The following is an 11,143-nucleotide window of genomic DNA, read 5'->3' as shown; positions in this document are numbered from 1 at the left end:
CTCTCCCTCTCCCTCTCCCTCTCTCCCTCTCTCCCTCTCTCTCATGTCCTCCCCTCCCCCTTGTTTTCTTTTCATGACTGGAATGGAACCCAGAGCCTTTGCACCAGCCCTGAAGCTGCACTTAGTGTCCAGAGAAGGGTCTGAGGGATGGACAGCCACCCGATCATTGCCGTGAGAGAACTGAGATCTAAGTCTGGCTATGTCTGATGCCACAGGATGCTGGGGTCCTGAGGCTGGGCTGTGAGCCCCCTTCTCTTCTCAGTACGTCCAGGCGGATGTCCCTGAAGCAAAGCCTTGCCTGTCGATGAGTCTTACCCACATCACACGCCCACACTAGTTTGACTCCTTCCATGCAGATCCCCTGCCCTTTGTCCTTGCTGACTATGCCCTGGGCTGGCTGTCACCAGGGCCACCAGCTCTGTCTTGTAAAGCTGCTGCTATGGTGGGTCCTTTGCTCCCCACTGAGGCTCCTCCTGGCACTGAGCCCCATTTTCCTACATCTTATTTTTCCTAAGTCCTCACCCACCCGTGTCCCAGGGCTGCCGGCTGTCACGTCCAGCTGTGTCTCCTTCTCCATCCCACACAGTCCTCATTTACTCCTAGACGTGGTCATCTCGAGAACCAGGTCAGCAAGCATATGAGACACAGCGGGCAAAGGAAGAAGGCAGATCCTGAGCATCACATGGTGGTTCTGTTCCCCCCAGGGCGTGGGCACTTACATGGTTCTTGCTGTGCTTCAGGTGTGGGTGAGTGTTCAGGATGAACGGTGACACATGAGCAAGTGTGTGAGTATATGTCTGTGAGTGTGTATGTGACTGTGTCAGTGTGTGAGTGTGTGTGAATGTATGTGTGAGTGTGAGAGTGTGTGATTATGTGAGTGTATGATTGTGTGTGTGAATATGAGAGTGTGAGTATGAATATGTGTGTGAGCGAGTGTGTGAGTATGTGACCGAGTGTGAGTGTGTGAGTGTGCATGTGACTGTGTGAGTGTGTGTGAATGTATGTGTGAGTGTGTGTGAGATGAGGGTGTGCATATGAGTGTGAGATTATATGATTGTGTGTGGGAGTGAATATGAGAGTGTGCATGTGAGTGTGTAAGTGCAAGTATGTGTGAGTGTGACTGTGTGTGAGTGTGAGAGTGTGTATGTGAGTATGTGGGGGGGTGACTGTGTGAGTGTGACTGTGCGTGTTTTATTACTGTTACTTTTAACTTGCCCCTCAAGGCAAGCTTTAAAAAAACAGAGCCAGGTTGCTGTTTTGCAAAAAGCTACACCAGACAGGGCACTGAGGCTGCTTTAGTCAAGTGGAGGTCACCAGAGGCAGCTGGAGAACCCCAGTGACCCTGCCTGCCTTGTGCAGCAGCTCCCTGAGCTGAGGCTTTGTCCTTTGAAGCCACAAGGCCAGAGCCTGGGGTGTTCAGCCTGGCCCAGCCCTGCCTCTGCTGCAGCTCTTTTCTGTCTTTGGGGCCCTTGTATATTTTTCAGCCATCCATGTTTCCCCAGCTTTCAGCTTTGGTGACAGCTATAGGAAACCAAGTCAGGTCAGGCCATTTCTATATCACTAAACTGCACACATACACACACATGCACACGTGCACATACACACTCACCAACATATGCACACACACACCGACACAACAACACATGCACGCACATGCACATGCACACACACATGCACACCACACACACACACATACACATGCACACACACACATACACATGCACACACAAGCACATGCACACACACATGTACATAGCAGAAGGGAAGTATACTTTTTCTTTTCTTCCTCCTTCTCCTCCTTCTGTTTGGTTTTTCGAGACAGGGTTTCTCTGTGTAGCCATGGCTGTCCTGGAACTCACTCTGTAGACCAGGCTGGCCTCGAACTCAGAAATCCGCCTGCCTCTACCTCCCAAGTGCTGGGATTAAAGGCGTGCACTACCATTGGCCATCAAGATATACTTCTTAAGGGTTCCTTCGACACTCATCCCCTGCACCTTGAGCTTTCTGTTAATGGGGGATTCACAGTAAAGGAAAGTGACTGAGACATCGGCTTTGGGGTCACACATATCCGGGCTCAAGCCTCAGATCTGCCTTCTACTGGCTGTGTGACCCCGAGCAAGGGAGCCAAGTTCTCTGAGCCTCACTGTCCTACTTATATAAGGAAGATGGAGATCCAGTGTGAATGGAAACGAAGTTTTGATCTCGATACTAGGCACTGTCAACCCCTTCTTCAGAGGCAATGGTGACCACCATCTGGGGATGTCTCCATCCTGATTTACAAGCATCAGTCAGAATATTCTGCAAGGCTCCCAGAAGCTTACTATAGCTTCAGAGCTATTCCCAGTAGAAAGAGAGCTGGGGACCTTCAAAGTCAGGCTGCAGAAGCTCTTCATGGGTACCTGTCCTTCTCTTCCATTCCACAGATGGGAGAACCGAGGCTCATACAGAGGAAGGGAGTCTGTGCAGAGTTGCCATGTCTGCTTGGATAAAGCTGGATGGAGCTTCCTGCCTTTACTCCCCATTCAGGAACTCCTCTAGGAATTCACCCTCACAGGACCACATGGGGCACAGAGAAGAGTCAGTGCAGGATGTAGTAGCATCCTGCAGCCAAGCTCCTAGGTCTAATGGACAATTAGACCTGGAAGTTTCTGGCAGGGGTACTCTGCTGCCCGTGGTTCTTGATGCATCGTGGAGTCAGGCAGGGCTAGAGGGGACCCAGATATCCTCTCAGACACTGCATCATAGCCACTGCCCTCCCCCCACTGTCCACATAGCCCTGAGAATCCCCATCCCATTTCTTTTCTCCATCTCTCTAACAAAGGAGTGACTCAGTCTCAGGGGTGGCCAGCCTTTCCTGGCCTCTGGGTACCTCACCAGTTTAGCACAGAAACCTCACACGCCACCTAATCCATAGTGATCTAGCCAAGTTCATTAATGCTGGCTTCATCTCCTCTCCCCAGCCACAGCCTGGGAACCTGGAGGAGTTCGGGGATAAGTGATTATATTTTCAGCAGGGTTCAAACAGTAAATACAATGGGCTGTGAAGCTCATATGCTCTCTGCCCCCAACTACCAGCCCTGCCAGGCATGGCTCAGAGCTCCCACAGAGGGCATGCAAATGAGTGGACATAGCTGTGTGCCAATAAAACTTTATTTACAAAAACAAAACAAAACAAACCATAAGCCTGATTTACCAGCTCCCTGTTCTTTTAGGTCTTGTTGGGCAGAGTCTGGTACCTTCTCTGGGGCTGGGCTGTAGAGACTGTCATGAGGCAAAGGGGTTTTTCCAGCTTTAGCATGAAAGTCTTGATCCCGGAAGACTGGTTTCAGAGCAGGCAACAGGGTTATCCTGTCTGGGGTCCTGGACTCCTGGTTCCTCCCAGGACAGCTTTATGCTGTGCCATTTGGCTGTCTGCTTTATAAAAGGGAGGGGAGGGCTGCCATTTATTGTGGCATGAATTGTGCCAGGTACTCACAAAGGGTTTGGTGAACATTTTCTTCATTACAACAGCCGTGTATTGTGGGAGCAGAGTTCTTCCCAGGAGGGGTGAAGACTGGACAGTCCTGCCTCAGGTCCCTCCAGAGCCTACACCCTTACAGAGCTGGGAATCTCACCCCTGTAACTTCTGTGACCATCGCAGAACATGTCACTCAGAGAAACCTGAGCAAGCAATGGGATCAACAAATACTGACGGCAGATGGATGGATGGATATGTGAGTGAATGATTGATGGGTGGGTGGATGGACAGATGGATGAATGGATGGATGGATAGGCAAATGGATGGATGGGTAGGTGGGAGGATGGATGGATAGATGGATAGATTGGTAGGTGGATAGATGGATGAATAGACAGACAGACAGATGGGTAGATGAACACCTGTCTGTGGATGGACAGAGAGGTGAAAAGACAGACAGATGGACAGATGGGTGGAGGGATGGTGAATAAATGGATAGACAAATATCTATAGATAATAGATAGATGGGTGGGTGGATGGATGGACAGACGAACAACTGCTTCTACAGATGCTAGGTGGATGGAAAGATGGGTTGGTGGGTGGGTAGGAGATGGGCTGATGGATGGATGGGAAACTTCCCCCACATTTACACAAACACAGGCTTGTTCTGTGCCATGACTCATTCCCACTACCATATCCATCAGGTGAGCTAATGGGAAAAGGTCTCACGGCTCTGACATCCATTATGTCAAACTTGCCTTCCGGCACTGGGGAGGCAATATGACATCATATTTAAAAAGTACTCTCTGACATCAGGTGGCCTCTGTGAAGCCCCAGGAAGGCTTTTTTCTGGGCCTGTGACCCAGTAATTAACACACGTTTCTGAACCCCACAAGAGATCACAACAGAAATCGTCTCTGTGAGTGATGGTTGCCATGTATGTGAGGTTCATGGTGTGAGCTCAGTAAACGCTCTCTAAGTGTCATCGAGTTGGGCTGAGCAGAGAGCAGGTGGGGCTGGGGTGGCCACAGTGAGCAGCATACTGTGTGACTCTACATAGAACACAAAGGTCAGACAGGGGCAGGAGTCAAAGCTACTTAGTGGCCACCAGGACCACAACAATGGTGCATATCAAACACACCCTCATGGCTTCTCCAGCTCACCTGTTTCTGACCAGGCTGAACTCTGATCCTCCCTGAGGCTAGCACCAGGCTTGGGAGGTAGCAGTGGCCTCACAGGATCCCTGTCAGTCAGATTCACACATACACACACACACACACACACACACACACACACACACACACACACTCACACTCACACTCACACATGCATTTGCACACACTCACACATACATTTGCACACACTCACAGTCACATACACACTCACACACTCACACACATGTACACACATACGCACACACTCTCACACTCACATACATTCACACATTCTCACACACTCACACTCATAATAACATACACATACACTCACATACATGCACACACACAATCACATGCTCACACATACATTCACACTCTCACATGCTCACATGCACAATAACATACACACTCACACTCTCACACTCACAATACACATACACACACTTACAGTCAGAAGCACACTCTCACACTCACACATACATTCACATACTCACACACACTCAGTCACACACACTCACACTCACAGTAACATATACACATGCACACAATACACAATTGCACATTCTCACAGAGTCACACACTCACAGTCACACACACTCACACACACTCAGTCACATACACGCACTCACACACTCACACTTACAATAACATATACACTTACACACACACTCAACACACGCCTGTGCACACATGTGCTCGGGTCTCTATAAGGCCTAAGCAAGGCCACATGTACTGTTACTCTCCCACCTTCTCTAATGGACAGTGACAGTCACGGGGCTGAGTGCAACCATGGGGCCCAGAGTGTAAAGCCTGTCCCTTGAGTAAAAGCAAAATGAGGTCTCGGAGCCAAGGCTACCAACACACATATCCCTTATCCCCACAGCAGCCAAGTCCTTCACACTGCCCCCATACTAGGAGGACCCTAAGCAGGCCTCCTTCCTGTCCTCAGGACCAAAGACCCAACTCCCGAATGACCCCGATTTCCACCTTCCAAACATCTGGACCTGCTCCGGGGAGCCATTAATCTCTGGCAATTTCTTTCCCTCACTTGATTTGTTTATTTAAGGAAAACAAGTTGCTCCTAATTAGAGGCGCTGCGGAGATGCTCAGCTCGTCTGAGCTGCCTGCTTTCAGACATTCTGCCTGAATGCATACCTGTGCTCCAAGCATCTGTGGGTGTGTGCAGCCTCTGGCAAGACAGACATGGGCATATGGGTGATGAGGGCAGCTGGAAATGTGCTCTGGAGTGCCTGAAACACACACACCATCCCAGCAAGCTTAGAGCTGATGCAGGTAAACTGTCTCTCATAGGGCGCCCAGTGTGAAGCACAAGGTAGAGGCACCGCAGCTCAGGTGGGCCTGTGCTTGGAAGCACTGATCACAGTCATCCTGTTCTACACAAGTTTGCACCTCCACAGACACACACACACCGCTAATGCAGAAGTCACATGGCCACACACAGGTACACACTGCAACAACATATAAGACGTTATAAGCTGATAGCCCTGGTACATATATCCAACAGCTGACTCACCCACAGGAGGTGTGTGTGAAAGTTAGACACACCAGAGAACACAGACACACTCAAATGAACACCAAAGATGCCTACACTAGAAAACACATACCTACACTTGTGATACAACTAAGCATGCAATGTTCTGCACACACACACACTTACATGTATGTCTGGGAACACACAGTGTGCATGGCAAGACAGAGGCATATACCCATAGAAACATAAATAGGTACAGAGTCAGGACACTCACAAGCATCGGAAATCATGTGCAGAGACTTGCAGACACTGGAATGCAGAAATGTGCACATGCCCAGAGAGGGATGAGCCCGTGTGTCAGGCTGTGTCTCTAAACATGTGTAGACAGACATGGAATGTGCTAAAAGCCACACAGACATGAGTGCCCCTAATTGCACAGCACAAACTCACCTCACATCCCTGTGTGCACAGCCACTCACACACATGCATGTTCATGGATGGTTGTTCTCTCAGAGGCTCACACACAGCCTGCACATTCATAAATCCACAGGTACACACATGTTAGATGTCAAGTCCACCCTGGCTATTCTGACACGTGCATACATACATGGTTGGTACATTCATGACAGCACATGGCTTCAGTTGCAATGCCCCTGCACCCTACTCCACTAGGAAAGCAAACTGTTCTTTTTTTTTTTTTTTTTTTTTCTGTTCTGAAAGTCAACCCCGCAGACTCTACCAGCTCATGGTGGCTTCATCCTCCATCCCTAAGCTGCACATCAGGGCACAGTGGCTGGGACAAACTCCGCTCCCCACCCGTCCTCTTGGCAAGAATGCAGGGCAAGCGTCACACCAGTCAGAAAGAAACTGTTCACTGCCTGCTCCCTGCAGTCTCTATGCCCCGCCTCTACCACAGACCCAGAAAACACTTTTCTCCACAGCATTGGTTGTTCTTGCCGCCTGGAACAGCAGCCAGGCATGCCCAGCCCTGAGGCAAACTGGATGCCTGACCCGGAACAGACAGAATGTCCCTGCTCTGGGTCCCTAGACAGCTGCAAAGTTGAAGCCATGGAGACAGCTTACCTCCATCTCCCGTTGTCATGACGACGCGGCAGCTGGGTGCATCCAGCCCTCCCAGACTGCCCTGGGCTCCCCACTGGGAGCAGCTGGTCCAGCAGCGGTTTTAAAGGGAAGCAGGGAGGGGCAGGGATTGCAGGTATCCTATGGATTGGAGAGACCTAAGACCCTGGCCCCAGATGAGGATCCTCAGGTTCAGGGAAAGCCTCCCTTAGGAAACGGTTCCCAGAATCCATGCATAAGATCTCCACATGGCCATCCCCATTACTCCTGTACTCTGCCAGATTGTGATGGGTGCTTCTAGCATTATCTCAGTGAGTGCTCCCACATTATCTCATGAGTGCTCCCACATCATCTCATGAGTGCTCCCACATCATCTCATGAGTGCTCCTACATCATCTCATGAATGCTCCCATATCATCTCAGTGAGTGCTCACAGCACCATTCCAAAGTAGGAACTACGAACTCTTACTTTACAGAGGGGGAGTGGCCAGGGGCCACTTAGATCTACTTTGAGACCTGAGTTCCTAAACACTAATGTGCAACACGCACACACACACACACACACTGAGATTTTAAAAATCCCATCTGTCACATTGCTCAGGGCCACACAGTGGCCTGAATGGGGATCTCCGAGGATACGTGCCATCTCTTCACTCTTAGAAAAGTGGCCTCTTAGAGAGGGTTAGTGGTTGGACATAGGATACGCAGCAAGTCAAAGGCGAGTGTGAAGCCAATTCTTGAATCAGAGCTATGTTTCCCCCAAGATATCCACCACAGACCTTTGATACCCTGGAGGAGTGCATGGGTTTGGGCAGCCAAGTGGCTTCTGGCCTCAGATCAGAGTCCTAAGCCAAGGCAGGAAGTCTTTATATCTCACCTAACAGCTCAAGAACTCAAGAACCCCCAGAACGACTGCTCCCCAAAGGCAGAGACACCCAGCTCCATCCAATAGGAGGCTGACCCATAGCCAAGGGATCACTTCCAAACACCGCTCTTGGCCAGGGCAGAAGAGAGCATCCACTATGTCTCTATGGGACGTCAAGCCTACCAAAGACCAACCAGTATGCCCCTGACTCCCAGCCCCCTGGCAGGAACGGAGGACAGTGATGTCTTCCATGTGGACACAGGGCTGGCCTTTTGGAAGTGTGCATTCACTAGGGAGAAAGGGGTTATGGCCAGCAGTGCTCTAGGTTGGGACAGCCTCAGGGACTCGGTCGGAGTGGGCAGCCTCGGGCTGGGCAGGAGGTCACCAGGAGCCCCGGTCCCCTCAGCCCCCTTCCCTGTGGCTTGCTCCTCTCATTGAGGGGTGCAGGCAGCTCTCTCTGATTTTTTTTAAGCTTTCTTTCTCCCCCTAAAGGGGCAGCCCCTCTGGAATCTCAAGTAGTGGGGTGTGCCCAGTGGGGGCCTGGAAAGGAGTTGAGGGTCTCCTGGAAGGGCACTTGGGCCTGCTGGCATTTGAACGGGGGCGGGAGGGGGCAAGTGGCTTTCTCCTGCCAAATGCCCCTCAGGACCCACAGAAGCCAGTCTGCAAAGTGGGCTTCGCAGAGCCCACACTGCGGGGCCCTGGCTGCCACTTGGTTCCCCAGTGCAGGCACCACCCCAAGGCCGGCTCACAAGCAAGGCTCGCCCCTTCTACCCAGGCTGGAAGCTGGCCCGGCAGCGGAGTGCGCGAGTGTGATCCAAGGCCCCCCGCTGCTTCAGCAGCCCCAGGGATGTCCCCACGCGCGTACGCGGCCAGAGGAAAGTTTGTCATCTCCCCGGAGCTGACTGTCACCTCTCTGCAGCTTTAGGCTCGCTGGGGAACCGTGGCTGCTGCTTACCTGGGGAAGCGCCGAGCTCTCCGTGCCCGGTAGGGCGCAGCGCGGAGTAGGAAGCCTGGAGCCTGGAGCGCAGAGAGTGGAGCGCGGAGCCAGGGCTGGGACTGAGCGAGGCTGAGGCCGGGGGGTGAGGCTGGGGCTGCGCGGGCGCCCGTACTCCCGGCCCTGCTGGAGCAGTCTGCAGCCCGAGCTCCCGCGCCCGCCGCCTCCCCGCAGCCCGGCCCGGCCGCCCGCGCTTAACTCCTTGCGTCCCGGCCTCCCGCCGCGCCCGCCGCAGGCCTGGGATCCAGGCTGTGCAGTGTGCTGAGCCCAGCTCCTGGGCTGCGGCGAAATGCACCGAGACGGGGTGAAGGGCCGGCGCCTGGCATGAGCGTGGTGCGGGCTGGCCGCCGCTGCTTGGAGACTTGGCCCGGAGCCCGCCCAGCGGGCAGCTCAAAGAAATCCAACAAAGGACAGTTTTGTTGATGGGTGTTCAGCGTGTTGTTTTAACAGGCTCTGTGTTTTGCCTGTGTGGCTTCTGGGCTGTCACACTCCCTCTCTGAGCCTGCTGGATTTCTGGCTGTGTGACTCCGGCTCCTAGATGACTTCCACTGAGGGTCCCTGAAGGGGATCAGAAGCATCAGACAAGAGTGTAACACAGGGGCTCCTGGTTTGCAGATCTAGCTTGGCTCCAGGTTAGGCCCAAGGGCGACTGGAAAAATCTAGGCGTATTTTTATTTATTTACTCCCCACCCCCACGCCCAGACAGGGTTTCTCTATGTAGGTCTGGCTGTCCTGGAACTCTACATCATTAGAGCACACTGGCTTCGAACTCATAAAGGTCCACCTGCCTCTGCCTCTCAAGTGCTGGGCTTAAAGGTGTGAGCCACTACGTCTGGCTTAGGTGTAAATATTGTGTGTGTGTGTGTGTGTGTGTGTGTGTGTGTGTTGTGCATGGACACCTGCGCATACCTGTGGAGGTGAGCCCACATGTATGAACTTGTGTGTCACCGTGCCTTGCGTGAGGTCAGAGAACCACCTCAGGTGTCAGTCCTTAGTTTCTGCCTTGCTTGAGATGGTCACTCCTCCATCTGTGTTTGCAGATGATCGTCCGAGGGTCCTGGATTCTCTCCCCTCCCCCTCCCATGTCTTAGGGCCACTGGGGTTACAGGGTGAGCTCTTGTTTATGTGGCTACTAGGGATTTGAACTCAGGCCCTCAAGCTTACAGAACAAGTGTTGTATCTGCTGAGCCACCTCCCCAGTCTTGGTTTTCGTGTTTTTTGAATGTCGACTGTTGAGCTAAACGGAACGGGGTTCAGGTGTCCCTTCCCCTTAACTGTTTTCTGGCGGTATGGCTCTGACCAAGCTGCCTTGGTTTTCCTACATGAACAGGAGCAGCTCAGACCTTCTAGGCTGGCCATATGAGGGTTGTGGGCTGCCACACAGTATCCATGTTTACCTCAGAGAAAATGGGCTTCGGGCCTGGGGCCTGGTCGGGGGAGTGAGTTTGAGCCTAGCAGGGAGCTGTGTATAAAGATGCGGACTTAAGTTTGTACCATGAGGATGAAATCTCTCAGTCTCCCCCAACTCATCGATTGGTATTGCCTGGAATACAAATCTCCTGCCCTTTTTGCATTGGTTGTTTGATAATTCTTACCATCTAGTTGCTTCAACAAAACTGCCAGCAAAAGCAGCCGAGGAAGAGGTTTCCTTTGGCTTCCATGTCCTTCAGGGAGGGGAAGCCACAGTCGGGGAGCAGAGGCGAATGAGATGCTCTGCTTGAGGACTCTGTCTAGCCCATGGGATGATACCAACCACGTTCAGGATCCGTTTCCCGTCTCTGTGTGCTGGCTGGCTTTCTGTCAACTTGACACAAGCCAGAGTCATCAGAGAAGAAGGAGCCTCAGTTGAGAAAACGCCTCCATAAGACCCGGCTTTGGGCGAACCTGTAGACCATTTTCTTAATTAGTGACCCCACAATGGGTGGGGCGCTCCCTGGGCTGGTGGTCCTGGGTTCTATAAGAAAGCAGGCTGAGTAAGCCCTGGGGAGCAAGCCAGTAAGCAGCACCTCTCCATGGCCTCTGCATCAGCTCCTGCCTCCAGGTTCAGGTTCCTGCCCTGCTTGAGTTCCTGTCCTGACTTCCTCCAGTGCTTGGGATGTGG

General features: G+C 52.2%; 1 protein-coding gene across 1 annotated transcript in view; it reads right to left on the bottom strand.

Annotated features, from left to right (window-relative positions):
• The window catches only part of Wscd2 (WSC domain containing 2), an 88,562-nt gene extending 78,973 nt beyond the window's left edge, over positions 1–9,589 (bottom strand). The window contains exon 1 of the mRNA XM_021163700.2: positions 9,004–9,589. The gene's annotated coding sequence lies outside the window, so the exon portion shown is untranslated. The remainder of the gene's footprint in view (positions 1–9,003) is intronic.
• Positions 9,590–11,143: the final 1,554 nt, after the last annotated feature.

Source organism: Mus caroli, chromosome 5 (genome assembly GCF_900094665.2).
Source record: "Mus caroli chromosome 5, CAROLI_EIJ_v1.1, whole genome shotgun sequence".
In the NCBI taxonomy this organism is placed as follows: domain Eukaryota; kingdom Metazoa; phylum Chordata; class Mammalia; order Rodentia; family Muridae; genus Mus; species Mus caroli.
This window is presented reverse-complemented; position numbering and strand designations above follow the sequence as displayed.